The sequence below is a fragment of the Rhinopithecus roxellana genome, chromosome 16 (genome assembly GCF_007565055.1).
Source record: "Rhinopithecus roxellana isolate Shanxi Qingling chromosome 16, ASM756505v1, whole genome shotgun sequence".
Lineage (NCBI taxonomy): Eukaryota > Metazoa > Chordata > Mammalia > Primates > Cercopithecidae > Rhinopithecus > Rhinopithecus roxellana.
The window spans coordinates 54130207-54143770 of NC_044564.1; the positions used below are offsets into that span (position 1 = coordinate 54130207).

At 37.9% G+C, this 13564-nt stretch overlaps 1 protein-coding gene across 1 annotated transcript in view; it reads right to left on the minus strand.

Moving 5' to 3' along the window:
- The window catches only part of LOC104682262 (histone-arginine methyltransferase CARM1-like), a gene marked incomplete at its 3' end in the record, with an annotated part of 174201 nt that overhangs the window by 42163 nt on the left and 118474 nt on the right, over window positions 1–13564 (minus strand). The window lies entirely within an intron of this gene.

The following is a 13564-nucleotide window of genomic DNA, read 5'->3' on the forward strand; positions in this document are numbered from 1 at the left end:
TCTAATGTATTTCTTCTGAGTGCCAAATATGACAAGGTGATTGAATTATTATGTCTTTCTACTGCCTGAAAACATATTTTCTAATAAACATTTTATATTTGCCAGCATAAATACATACAGCACATTCCTTTTCAAGTTGTTCCTCTCTGAGACTTGTAGATTTTTGCTCATTGTATATACAGCCTGTCAGAGTCCTTCCATTTTGTATTTTTGTAGCTTAATCCCTTTGCCCATCTTAAGTGCAACGTGTTATGCACTTGTTATAATTCAGTGGCACCCAACAGACACATGAAAAAATGCTCATCATCACTGGCCATCAGAGAGATGCAAATCAAAACCACAATGAGATACCATCTCACACCAGTTAGAATGGCAATCATTCAAAAGTCAGGAAACAACAGGTGCTGGAGAGGATGTGGAGAAATAGGAACACTTTTACACTGTTGGTGGGATTGTAAACTAGTTCAACCATTATGGAAAACAGTATGGCGATTCCTCAAGGATCTAGAACTAGATGTACCATATGACCCAGCCATCCCACTACTGGGTATATACCCAAAGGATTATAAATCATGCTGCTATAAAGACACATGCACACGTATGTTTATTGCGGCACTATTCACAATAGCAAAGACTTGGAATCAACCCAAATGTCCATCTGTGACAGACTGGATTAAGAAAATGTGGCACATATACACCATGGAATATTATGCAGCCATAAAAAAGGATGAGTTTGCGTCCTTTGTAGGGACATGGATGCAGCTGGAAACCATCATTCTTAGCAAACTATCACAAGAACAGAAAACCAAACACCGCATGTTCTCACTCATAGGTGGGAACTGAACAATGACATCACTCGGACTCAGGAAGGGGAACATCACACATCGGGGCCTATCATGGGGGGGAGGGGGGAGGGATTGCACTGGGAGTTATACCTGATATAAATGACGAATTGATGGGTGCTGATGAGTTGATGGGTGCAGCACACCAACATGGCACAAGTATACATATGTAACAAACCTGCACGTTATGCACATGTACCCTAGAACTTAAAGTATATTAAAAAATAATAATAATAATTCAGTGGCACCTTCTTAATTTCTGATCACTTCTTCAAATGGCTAGGATACCTTTCACATTAATCCTGTCTTCTAGGGTGCTGCTCACCAACACATGCTCTGTGAGCATACAAAATGTCTTTGTTTTTTAAAATCAAGTAATCTCTAATCTATGGAGGAATAATAAAGAAAACTGTTTGAACATGTCATCCATTGTCAATATTCATCCATTGCCAACGACTCTTGGAATGCTATTCTATCATCATTCCACACATAGAAGTCAAGTCCCTGGGAGTTCCGCAGAGACAATGACTAAAGGTTCGAGCTTTTGGTGTCCTGCTTTTCTCTCTACATTCTTCCCAGGAGAATCAATTCTCCTGCACAGCTTTGACTGTGGCTCCATTGTGAATGACTATCCAAACTACATCTTTGGTTTTGTCCTCTCAGCTGAGTTTCAACAATAACTTGGACATTTTCCCCAGTGAATTTTGCACCTCCTAAATAACAAGTAAACAGCAAAACTCAGCTGCTTCTTGAACATGAATCATTCCCTGAGTTTGTCTTTAAAATCTTTGTAAAATATTGCAATTCTATGATTCTGTTTTGGTCATCAATACCACAATCCCCAATGTCCTGGAGGTGTACTTAGTTCCTATAGGTAATTAGTTATTACATTTTCTTATTTCTACCTTTCAGATACATTTTATTTCTACCTTCTTCTGCCAGCATCAACTTGTCCAGTTCCTACTAGCTTCAAACATGGACTTAAAAAATGATATTTATATAATGAAAACAATGATGGCAGTAACTACTTCACAAGTGTGTTTGAGGATCAAACCAAATAAAATATATTAAGAGCTATGTAAGCATTAAAATTACTATATTATTCTTATTAAATAATACTTTGGGCCAGGTGTGGTGGTTCATGCCTGTAATCCCAGCACTTGATGTCAGGAGTTTGAGACCAGCCTGGCTAACATGGTAAAACTCGTCTCTACTACAAATACAAAATAAGTTTAAAAAATTAGTCGGATGTGGTGGAGCATGCCTGTAATCAGCTACTGAGGAGGCTGAGGTGGGAGGATCCCTTGAACTCAGGGGAGGGAGGTAGTAAGCTGAGACCGTGCCACTACACTCCAGCCTAGGTGACAGAGTGAGACTCTGTCAAAAAAACAAAACAAAACAAAACAAAACAAACAACTTTTTAGTTAAAAAGAGAAATGCAAATAAACAAAAACATAAAAATTACTAGTATTCCAGATATAGGCAAGGTATGTTTTCAATCAGACATTGGAGTATATCTCAAATCTCAATGTAATAATACTTCATAATTTTTTCCCAGCAATATGTTTTAGATCAGTTTTCTGAACATTTTTACATCATGGCACACATTTTTAAAAATCAAGTAATTTTATGGAACACTTGGGTGAAAGAAGAGCCTGCTCGCATTTTGAGACATTTGAGTGGGGACTCTGGCCACACTAGACCCTGACTACCTGCCATGAGGGCAAAGGACATCAAAATCTCAATACCCAGTAAACTGGTTGGGAAGCTCTGTTCTAGACATCTTTCCATGAATGGTTCTATAACATAAATTTATTGGCTATACAGTATTTAATAGATGTGTATTGATTTATTTGATATCTCCTATTATCGGATGCTCAGGTTATTTCAAATTTCTATTAAGATAGTACACTGACAAATACTAATGCAATTAAATCTGAAAATATACTTTCTGCTATTTCCTTCAAAGTTAAAGGGTATGAAGCTGGTAAGGGTTTTTGATATACACTGCCCCACTGTTTACCAGAAAGGTGGTCCCTTTTCTAAGTTTCAAGCCCTCTCTAAATTCTGCTTATGAGGTTATGTCCAGGTAACCTCAGTATATAAAATTGCCTCTTTCCATAGACTCCTCAACTTGCAACAGGTTGCTGGAAGGGGAGCTGTTCTCTAAGTGTTGCTGAAGGGCACAATACAGTAAGATACTCAGGTGAATATCTGTGAGGTAGGCCTTATATGCAGAATTTAGAGGGGATACCCCTAGACTCTTGAATCTTTAGGGAGAGCAGAGAAGTAATAAGGTTTCAGAGAGAGGATTTCATGAGCTGTCAGAAGTGCAATTTTGGCTCCACAGGAAATAATTTTAGGTCTCATTATTTTCACTGGCAAAGAAGGACATATCACATGCCTGGAAGGGAGCAAATAGGCCTGCCTTCCGGTCATTGTATCTTGTGACTTAATCTATTTTTGATCAGTTTCACACAAGATCAGGAATCTGAAGATAAAAATTCTAGTTCTACCTTTATCACCAAAGAGCTACGTGACCTTGGGGAAGTCACTTAAAGTCTCTAAATTTTAGTTTCCCTTCTTGTAAAATTAGGGTTTAAAACTGGAGTTGTTTTGAGGCATCTTCTAGTTTGAATATTTTATGATTAGAAGAAAGCAAAATTGCTTGAAATATGTTCCAGGAGTCCATGAATACAAGGGCTTCCTGATCAAATAACTTAGAACTTCTTTGTAATACATATCCCTCTTACAAATTCAGAGTGCATTAGCATAGTAATAGCTTTGAGGAATTCTACAGAAAAGAAAACTCTTGACTTGGTTAAATTAAAGACATCCAAACTTATTAGAACACTTTGCAGGTTTTTTTCATCACTGGATCTATATGCATCTCCCTAGATCAATCTTTAGGAAACAATGAAAATAATTATTTGATTATCCTAGGTTTCATTACAATTCCTTGATAAAGATATTGGAAAATAGGACATAAATTCAACCAGCAATCGCTCTAATACAGAAGGGCAGCTAAGTCTAGATGCATGACAGTTCTTTGAGTCAGTCTTGCTGCCTCCCCTCATCTTCGGTTTACAACATTCTCAGTATAGATTATCGTTGGGTAGCCTGTCATTTCATTGCCATTTTTCTAAAACTGTAACTCAAGACAGATATCCTTTCTAGTAATAACTGAATTTCACGACGCCCCTCCAAGTGCTAGAAAAGTCCACTAACACAGGGCAAGGTTCTACAATCCACCACATTAACTGCTGCACAGGTTTACCCTGTGTGACCTGGTCCTTTTCTAAGAGCTCAGGATGGAGGGATATTCCAAATAAAGGCTCTTCTCAGACATCATCGAGGCCCAAGCAAACCCACATCATATTCTTGTTTTAATCCTGTTTCCTTGTTATTAAATTGGGTTTCTAAAATCTATGTCAATTGTCCTATCACTTGTATCGGCTGCTTAAAACACACACATATACGTACACATATGCATACACATGCACGTACACATACACACACACACTTTAGGTGGTAGCAGCAGAATTCATCCTTTTAGGTACCAGGGTAAGTGCCAAGAGAGATCGGGGCAGTAATCCCACCTGGTATGCTGCTGTTCTTGTCTCATTTAGGAGGGTTTTCAATAAGTTACATGTACTGTAGATGTGTTGTTTATTTATTCCTGTTCAGTTTAGAAGCTGAATTAGTCTTAGAGGCTGTGCTATACAATATAGCACCTAATTATAGTCTGTCTCGAAGCATGAAAAAAGCAAGCATTTTGGAGGTGAAAGCCTCGGTTGCTAGTTTGGATCCTCCATTTACTAGCTGTGACCTGTGGCCAAGATGCATAATTTCCTGGGAGTCCATTTCTTTACCTATAAAATGGGAATCATAATAGTACCTATTCTTCAGTGTTATTTCAAGGATCAAATCAAAGGAGAAAGTGCAAAGGAATATATAAGTCAAAGAATATAGATGAAATAAAACAAGAATTTAAAGAAAAGATGATAAAGCAATAGAACTCAGATTAAAAGGAAGATTTGACTCAAGGAAACAAATTGAGAAGCAAAGTGACATAATTACAGAATAGCCATCAACCAGGTAGAGAATATATTATGTTCAAATACATGTAACTATTTTAGAAAATCATTTGGTATTATTCAGTAAAGTTAAAGATATACTTATGATTTGGAAATATCACCCCTCAGAAGCATACATTCTAAAAAAAATTTGAACATGTGTACTAGATATATATACTAAAATATATATAATATTGATAGTAATAAAATAAAATGTTGAAACAAACTAGAAGTCATTAACAGGGAAATGAATGCATAAATGGTACTGTATCCATCCTATGAATATTATTTTTAACTTATTTTTTGAAAATTAGAGATGGGGTCTTGCTATGCTGCTCAAGCTAGTCTTGAACTCCTGGACTCAAATAATCCTCTCACCTCAGCCTCCCAAAGTATTGGGATTACAGGCATGAGCCACACACCCTGTCTATGAATATTATTTAACAGTGATAAAGAAATAACTAAAGGCACATATATTAATATAAATAAATTTCACAAACAGAATTTTAAGGAGAAAAAAGACAGGTTGCTAAAGAATATATAGTATGATTTCTTTTATAAAAATGGTCAAACATATTCAAAAATAAACTGTATTCATTAGGGTATAATTTTTTAAAACTCTTATGCTAAAGATAAAACTTAAGATGTTAGTAACTTTGGGGAATGAACAGAGGAGCATGGAATCTAGGAGAGGTATTCATATATAGGAATTTTAATATATAGTAATATTATTCTAGTTCTTAGGCTGGGTTGTAGAGATATGAGAGTTCATTTAGTTATTATTCTTTGTTCCTTATATTTAGACTCATTTCCTCTGTGTATGAATATTTGAACATTTTAAACGATGCTGTTAATAGAAAAGTTTGAGATAATCATAAGAAGTGCAGATTTTAAAAAAGCAAACTGATTTCTGTACCAAGAAATTAACAGACAAAATGTAGATTAAAATGAGGTAGCATAATGTCTCAGAATGACAGAAAAATAGAATAGAAAACTAACTCAGTATATTAAAAGAAAGTTTTATTAAAATAAAAAAGCAATTTGCTGATAGAAAAAACACATAAGGGTCATAGGAACATTTCATACAGTAATGTTCCTATGCATTACAAAATATACAGAAACAAATTCTGCTAAAGATTTTGGGTTTAAGGAATAAAGAATGAATTCCTTGAGCACCCAGGCAGAAAAATAAATCACCTAAAAACTGAAAAAAAAAAAAAAATCAGGCTGTCATTAACCTCTTCTATGAAAGCAATAAAACAACGTTTACAATATTTAGAAAAAACAAGTGTGGCCAAAAGATTAAATCCAGAGAAGGTGTTATTCACCTATGAAGATAATAAATGGACATTGTCAACATGAAAGAACTCAGGACATGTGGCACACATGAGACCTCCTTTAAAAAATGCTGAACCAAAGTGGCAAAAAAATCTGCATAAATAGAGATGAATCTAAAGAAATTAGTAATAAAGAAGCTATAATGTAAAAACCAATGGTTATAAATTAACCCATCAAATTATAGAACAAATACTAAACAATTACATGGAGTTTTGTTATATTTGGTCACATTTCAATGGGAATTACCTTACACTTTGACAATATAAAAATGATATATAGCTAACAAAGGGGAGAGGAAGAAGGGAAAGATATGAGTGCTCATGACTTCATCTCTTTCATAGAAAAGAACATTTTTATCACAAAGAGAGAAAAAAATTCAAATTTCCTAATGTTTTCCATAACTTTAGAGGAATCCTTTAGAAAGTGATTTCTCTTATGGTGAAGAAGCATTTATTTAAAGTTTAGCAATTTCTCTTCTTTTATCTCGGTTTCCTTTTCTTCTGTTAAATTTCCTACAAGTACTTTTCTCTATCTGTTATTCTCTATATTTGCATTAGAAATGTCTGCAATACTGTTCACACATATTAATAATGACTATGGATGGTTTACATTTTTCTTTATTAAATTTCTGAATTGCTTACTTTCTTTATAATATAATATTATTTTATGAAAATAGCAAAATTATTTTTCTTTAAAAAATATTAGTAAAAGCAGAGGTCTAAGCAAATATATCTACCTCCTCTCTTTTCTTATATTGCACAGCAATGTAGGAAATGTTATAAATCAGAAGAAAACCTTAATATGCATGTATATTTAAAAAGCTAGCATAGGAGGAGAAATTTTGAGGGAACTCTAAAAGACAGAAAGCAGACTGAATTGGATTGATGGAAAACACCAGAACATATTATTCTGAACCCCTACATATCAGAGCTAAGAAAGATTCCCTGTAAAGGAGTTTGGGAGTAAAATGGAAATTTTGAATCACCAAATTCCAGGAACAGAAGAAGCCCTCAGGGCTATCACTGAGGCTGGCATGTTCCACTTCCCTCACCTTGGGTCTTTGGAGCATGAGAGGTTGATATCACCGGGTTTTGTCCCCTGGCTAAAGCTCTTGGCACTGTTTTTTGATGAAATCCCTCAGAAAAGATCTTAGGATACTGAAGCCAGAAACGTTAACAGAGTAAAGCTTGGGGTAACTTTAGAGTCTAGTTTCAGACTCTGAGAGAAGAAAACTACCAAACAGCACCACCTAAAGTTTCAGTCCTGTGAACAAAACTCTTATTTGGTGAATTGTCAAAGCTTAAGGCTAAGATAGCAATAGAGAAGGTAAATTTGAGAAAATCTGAGAATGTAGCAACCGAAACCATAAAAGAAACAGTCAAGTTGACATGTACATGATAGATAAATAATATTAAAAAACAATTCCCAGAAATCAAGAAAGATACTAGTCTTTAGATGGAAAGGGCCCACTAAATGTGAAGCAGAAAGGATAAAGCTCCTTAGTCCACATCTAAATACATCATGGCAAAACTGGACAACCCTGGAGATCAGGAGAAAAGTCCTCAAATCTTTCATGGTTAAAAAAAGTTACACTAGCTTTGGGTGAACAAAAACCACACTGATCCCAGAAATCTCATCAGCATCTCAGGATATTAGCAGATAATGAAGCAACTTCTGAAGGAAAATGATTTTGAGGTTTGAATTCTATACCCAGTCCAAAATTTGTAAATCATAAAGGAATATAAAATATTTTCACACATGAAAAACCTCAAATATTTTAAAATCACATATGACAAATGACAACATACAAGGAAACATATAAGGAAAAGAGAAATATAAAAGAAACAGTGGTAACCAGACTATGAAGGGAAAGAAGGGATCCAATCTGAGAGGAAAAAGATTTATCTGTTTTTGATATACAGAACTTTTTTCTTTTTCTTTTTTTTTTTTTTGTTTTTTGTTTTTTGAGACAGAGTCCCGCTCTGTCACCCCAGGCTGGAGTGCAGTGGCGCAATCTTGGCTTACTGCAGCCTCCGCCTCCTGTTTTCAAGCGATTCTCCTGCCTCGGCCTCCGAGTAGTTGGGACTACAGGCGTGCATCACCACACCCAGCTAATTTTTATATTTTATATTTATATTTTATATGGGGTTTCATCTTGTTGGCCAGGCTGGTCTTGAACTCCTGACCTGAAGACTGGTTTGCTTCAGCCTCCCAAAATGTTGGGATTACAGGTGTGAGCCACGGCGCCCAGCTCTAGAACATTCCTCTTGGAGTGGCAAGAGTTCAGTGACAAAAGGATCACATTTCCTTTTCTATGGGTCCAAGGAATCAACTTGGCTCCATAGTGATGAGTATTTATATAATCATTATACTTAATATGACTTTTTAGGGACTTAGATTTTCAGAAGCAATCTACAGACAAAGCATCAAAGACAGTGATATATTCCATATCTTAACAACCTAGAAATAATATAACCAAACAAAATTGGGAGTCACACCAGAAGAGGGAAGTTTCTCTTTCGGGAGTCAACAATATATCCAAAGTTGGTAATTCAGAAAACAGAAATACATACATTATGCCATACAGTCATAGTAATCAATGGAAGAACTAAAAAGACATAAACTCAGAATGGTTAACACTGGAGAATGTAGACAGGCAGGAGTTGGTAGGTGGGGGACTTTTTTTTTTTTTAATTTTAGACCTTCCTATGTTGTTCGATTCTCTTGAAAGTAAATATAGGTATTTACTTTCATTTAAAAGAAAAAAGTCAGAAGCTCCCCAAACAACAGAATACCTAACCAATCCTTTTATTCTCTCCTTTCAAATCCTATTCCTTAATAGGCAATTCTGAACATCTGCTTAAACATTTATAGAAACCAACATTAACTTTACTGTTAAAAAAACTCAACAGCTTTATTTTAAACTGAATGCTTAAGCTGAAGTGCTTTGCTAACTACCTGTTACGATGTTGTCATTGTATAAATCAGGAAACTGAGTCCTAGAGAGGTCAGTGTTCAAAACAAGGAAATACTAGAGGCAGTGGCAGACTTGAAGGAAAGTGACTATATTTATCATCAGTGTTTAAATCAGTTGAGCTCATGACTATCAATCGGCTACAGTAGCATTATGGCTTGGCTCCTTTCTGAGAAAGGTCAAAGGAAGAAACAGATGTGGTCGTGGTCGCCGTCTCTCTCTTTCCTTTCCCTCCCTCAGTATACACTTGCCTCCTGCCTGGAATTCGGGGGGAATTGCTCAGCACTGCACAAGATGCCTCTTGGCCCACTGATTCTTAATTATCAGTGTGCAGAAGGCAGGGACCTCCAAAATCTGCTGCCAAGAAAGAGTAAATGGATCCCTAGAGGAAGCAGCCTGAGATCTGAGTGTGGGAAAAAAAAAAAAAAAAATTTGCAAATGAGAACTAAGTAGGCAGGGCAATGAGGACGACACACAGAGGATGACAGATGAGAGAGTGGAAAGGAGGGGAAGAGAGGCAAAGACAGAAACATCCCTCCCTGTTTGTCTTTGAGCCGATTTAAGGGCACAGTTTGAGGAGTCCAGAAGGCTTCTCTGTACCGAGCAAGTTGATGTCCCTTTATCACTGCAGAAGCTCTAAAGGTGACAGAAGGAAGTCATGTGAAGCTTTTAGGAGGGAAATGCTGCCAAACCCATAGTTTGGCCGTCAGCAAAAAACCACACTGGCAATTTTAATGCAATAGTTTTTTTCATCTGATGATGCTACAAACTGCTCAACAATTGGGGAAGAAGAGCAAGGAGGCAGACAAGCTGTCCATGCTTGGAAAGGATGTTTTGAACAGGTTATAATGTAAGCCCTAAAAAATACATAATGTGCATAGAAGCAATTCACAGGGTTGGGTGGAGTGCACATTTGTACGTTATATTGAATAGCATATTTGCCCTCTATTGGAAGGTAAGTTTTCCCCTGTATACTGTAAGTATCTGACAGCAGGACCCATGCCTACTTTGTCCATCTAGCAGAGTCTCTGGCATATTGAAGGCATCCAACACACATTTGTTAATTACTTCATGAAAAATGACACAACAGCCATTGGAATCCAATTTTCCATCTTAGTTTGGAAAGTTATTACCAACATACTAGGACAATTCAAAGAGAAATGATCATTCTTTGACCTTATCTCTCTCTCTGCTGGACCTCTGGTAGTGGATAAATTGGAGGGTAGGTAGGAAAAAGCAATCTCTGATATACTCCTTACAACCCCCTAAACACTGGTATATCAGGCAACAGGGAGAGGATAATCTAGATATGCTAGAAAAAACTTTTAAATTATGAAAAACTTTGAACTAGACAAAAAGTTACTGAGTGTCCTTTCTAGCACACCTTTCCAGGCTATTTTTATCTTTTGGTTCCTTTACTCTGTATGTAAAACCGGTAATAGAAAGTCATTCTCGTCCCTACAAATGGAAAGAAATTGTGCCTGGTGGAACGCAATTGATTACTGCACAATGAATAGACCAGTCTTGTATCTATTTGAAAATTCTTTCCAGCATTCCTCATTGCCCATATATCTGTGTTTCATTGAATTCTCCTTTGAACATATTTGGCATCCTAGTGGTTCACTCGGTTAATTAAAATATTTGACACATGTTAATTTTATGTTTGTATGAGAGTCATCATTTTACCTTTTTAAAAATTAACTTTTAGCATTTTAATATACAATTTTTCATTTTAGTTCAGGGATTTAATTTATTCTGTTACCTCTTTATGACTTTTTTCTTCCTTTTCCCTTCTTTTGTGTTTGTGTGTGTGTGTGTGTGTGTGTGTGTGTGACATAGCACAGTGCAGTGGTAGAGCACTTGCTTCTGAGACTAAAGAACCTGAGTTCAAGTCTCTACTTCCACACTTTCTAGCAATCTTGGTCAAGTTAATTAACCACAGAGCCTCAGTTCCCATATATGTAAAATAGGAATAGTACTAGCACCCACTTTATGACTTACTCTGAGGCTTTAATGAAATAATGCATGCAAAATGATTACACATTACTTATCAAATAATAAGCACACAATACATATGAGCTATTATCTGTCCCGACCTGCAGGACAGTCGAACAGACCCTGGAAGGGGGAGTGGGAATGGAGGAGACAAGAAAACACGAGAAATGGAGACAAGACAAATAGCCTGATCAAGTCTCGTTTATTGAGTGTAGGGTCATGCCTTATATAGGCTGGCAGGGGAAGAGGTTGGGCCAGGGCGGTGATGGGGGCCGGGTCTTCTCAAATTACAATCGCGCATGCGCTGTGGGTTTGTACTTTTCCCGGGCGCGGGATCGCGCCTGCGCCCTGGGCTGCATATCTTCCTGGGCGGGAAAATGTTTGCGCGCGCGCGGGAAAGGTTGGCGCGTGCGGGAAAGGTTGGCGCGCGCGGGAACAGTTTTGGCGCACGGGAGAAACTTAGGCGCGCACGGGAGAAACTTAGGCGCGCGTGGGAAAAGCTTTGGGCGCGCGCCGGAAGGGTTTGTAAATAAAGAACCCGGGAATGTGCCCTCTTGTCTCCGCTTTGCGGAGATCAAGCAACAGAGGTAGGCTAATTCCAGGCCTCATGGCTCCGGACAGGTTCCCCTTTTTTATATATAATTATGGCTAGAAGATTGTCCCTCGGGAACTGCGCCTGTCTTAGGTTGGAGTAATGCATCTCATCACTGGTACCCGTCATGGGATTAGGCAGTAGCTTATGACGGCCCTCCTGTCTTAGGTTAGTGAGAGATGATACTCTCTTACCCGTCATTGGCTGTCCAGTTCAGCGCATAGGGAAGGTGGTCATAATGGGTGTGAGTATGAACCACCGCGATCTTCTTGTTCTAGGCGATGATAATGGACCTGTATAGGCTTCGCTTGGATAGCCTCGACCTGTTGCTTAATGAATGTCATGAGCTTATTGAAGACCAAAGGTCCTATAGAGAGTAAGAGCAATAGGCAAAGCAGGGGGCCCAGGAATGGCATAAGATAGGGAAGGAGTCCATGGAACCCAGTCCAAAATGGGTTATCGGTTATTTCTTTTCATCGTTTTTCTAGGTCTTCTTGTAGACGCCTGATTTTGTCCCTGACGATCCCGGATTTGTTGGCATAGAAACAGCACTTCTCCTGTAAAGCCAAGCAGATGCCTCCCTGTTCTGCAGTTAGTAAATCTAGGCCTCTTCTATTTTGGAGCACTACTTCTGCCAGAGAATCTACCTGATCTTGTAAATCTTGTATAGTACTCGAAATGGCCTGCATATCTGAGATCAATTGGCGAGACAATTTGGTATATTGAGTAACAGAGACCCCTAGGCCTGTAGCCCCAGTTGCTACGGCAGTAGTTATGCCTAATCCTGCAAGTAAGGGGATAAATTGTATTGCCCTTTTGTTTCTTCCTAAAAAGTGATCTATAGCTGGGATAGGCACAGGTTCATCTCCAGGGATAATGTCTATGTCTGGCAAAAGTGTGGCTAAGACACAGCGTCCTGTCCAGTTAGTAGGTAAATAGGTATAAGCCCTATTATTGCCACATATTTTTGACACAAGGTGGGACTGTTGGCCATACCTTGAGGTAACACTTTCCATTGGTATCGTTTCATTGGTTCTTTGAAATTTACAGATGGTAAGCTAAAGGCGAATCGTTTTTGGTCAGTAGGATGAAGGGCAATTGTAAAAAAGCAATCTTTAAGGTCTATGATAATTTTAAAATATCCTTGAGGGATTGCTACTGGAGAGGGTAGCCCTGGCTGTAAGGCGCCCATAAGGACCATAGTAGCATTTACTGCTCTTAGATCTTGTAAGAGTCTCCAATTTCCAGATTTCTTTTTTATGACGAATATGGGGGTGTTCCAAGGAGAGTTGCTTTCTGTAATGTGTCCTGCCTCTAATTGTTCCCGCACTAACTGTTGGGCAGCGGCAAGCTTCTCATTGGTTAGTGGCCATTGATCAACCCAAACGGGTTCATCTGACTTCCAAGTGATTGGATCAGCAAATTTTTGGGGTGCAGGCATGTCAATGGCCACGGTTAAAAATTTCCAAGCCCCATTTTATCCAATTTTCCTATGGCTGGGATTGGCTGTAAAATGCCATCTTCTCTTTTTCCTAACCCTTTTCCAGGGTGGTAGCCCTGAGCCAACATTTGTGCAGTGACTATATCATTTGGGCTACCCATCATGACCCTCATTTGGGAGAGAAGATCTCTACCCCAAAGGTTAACAGGCAAATCAGGGATAACAAATGGCTTAATGAGACCGGAATTACTTTCTTGATCTCTCCAGGTGAGATATTTGGAACTTTGTCTAGGGTTATTACTTTGC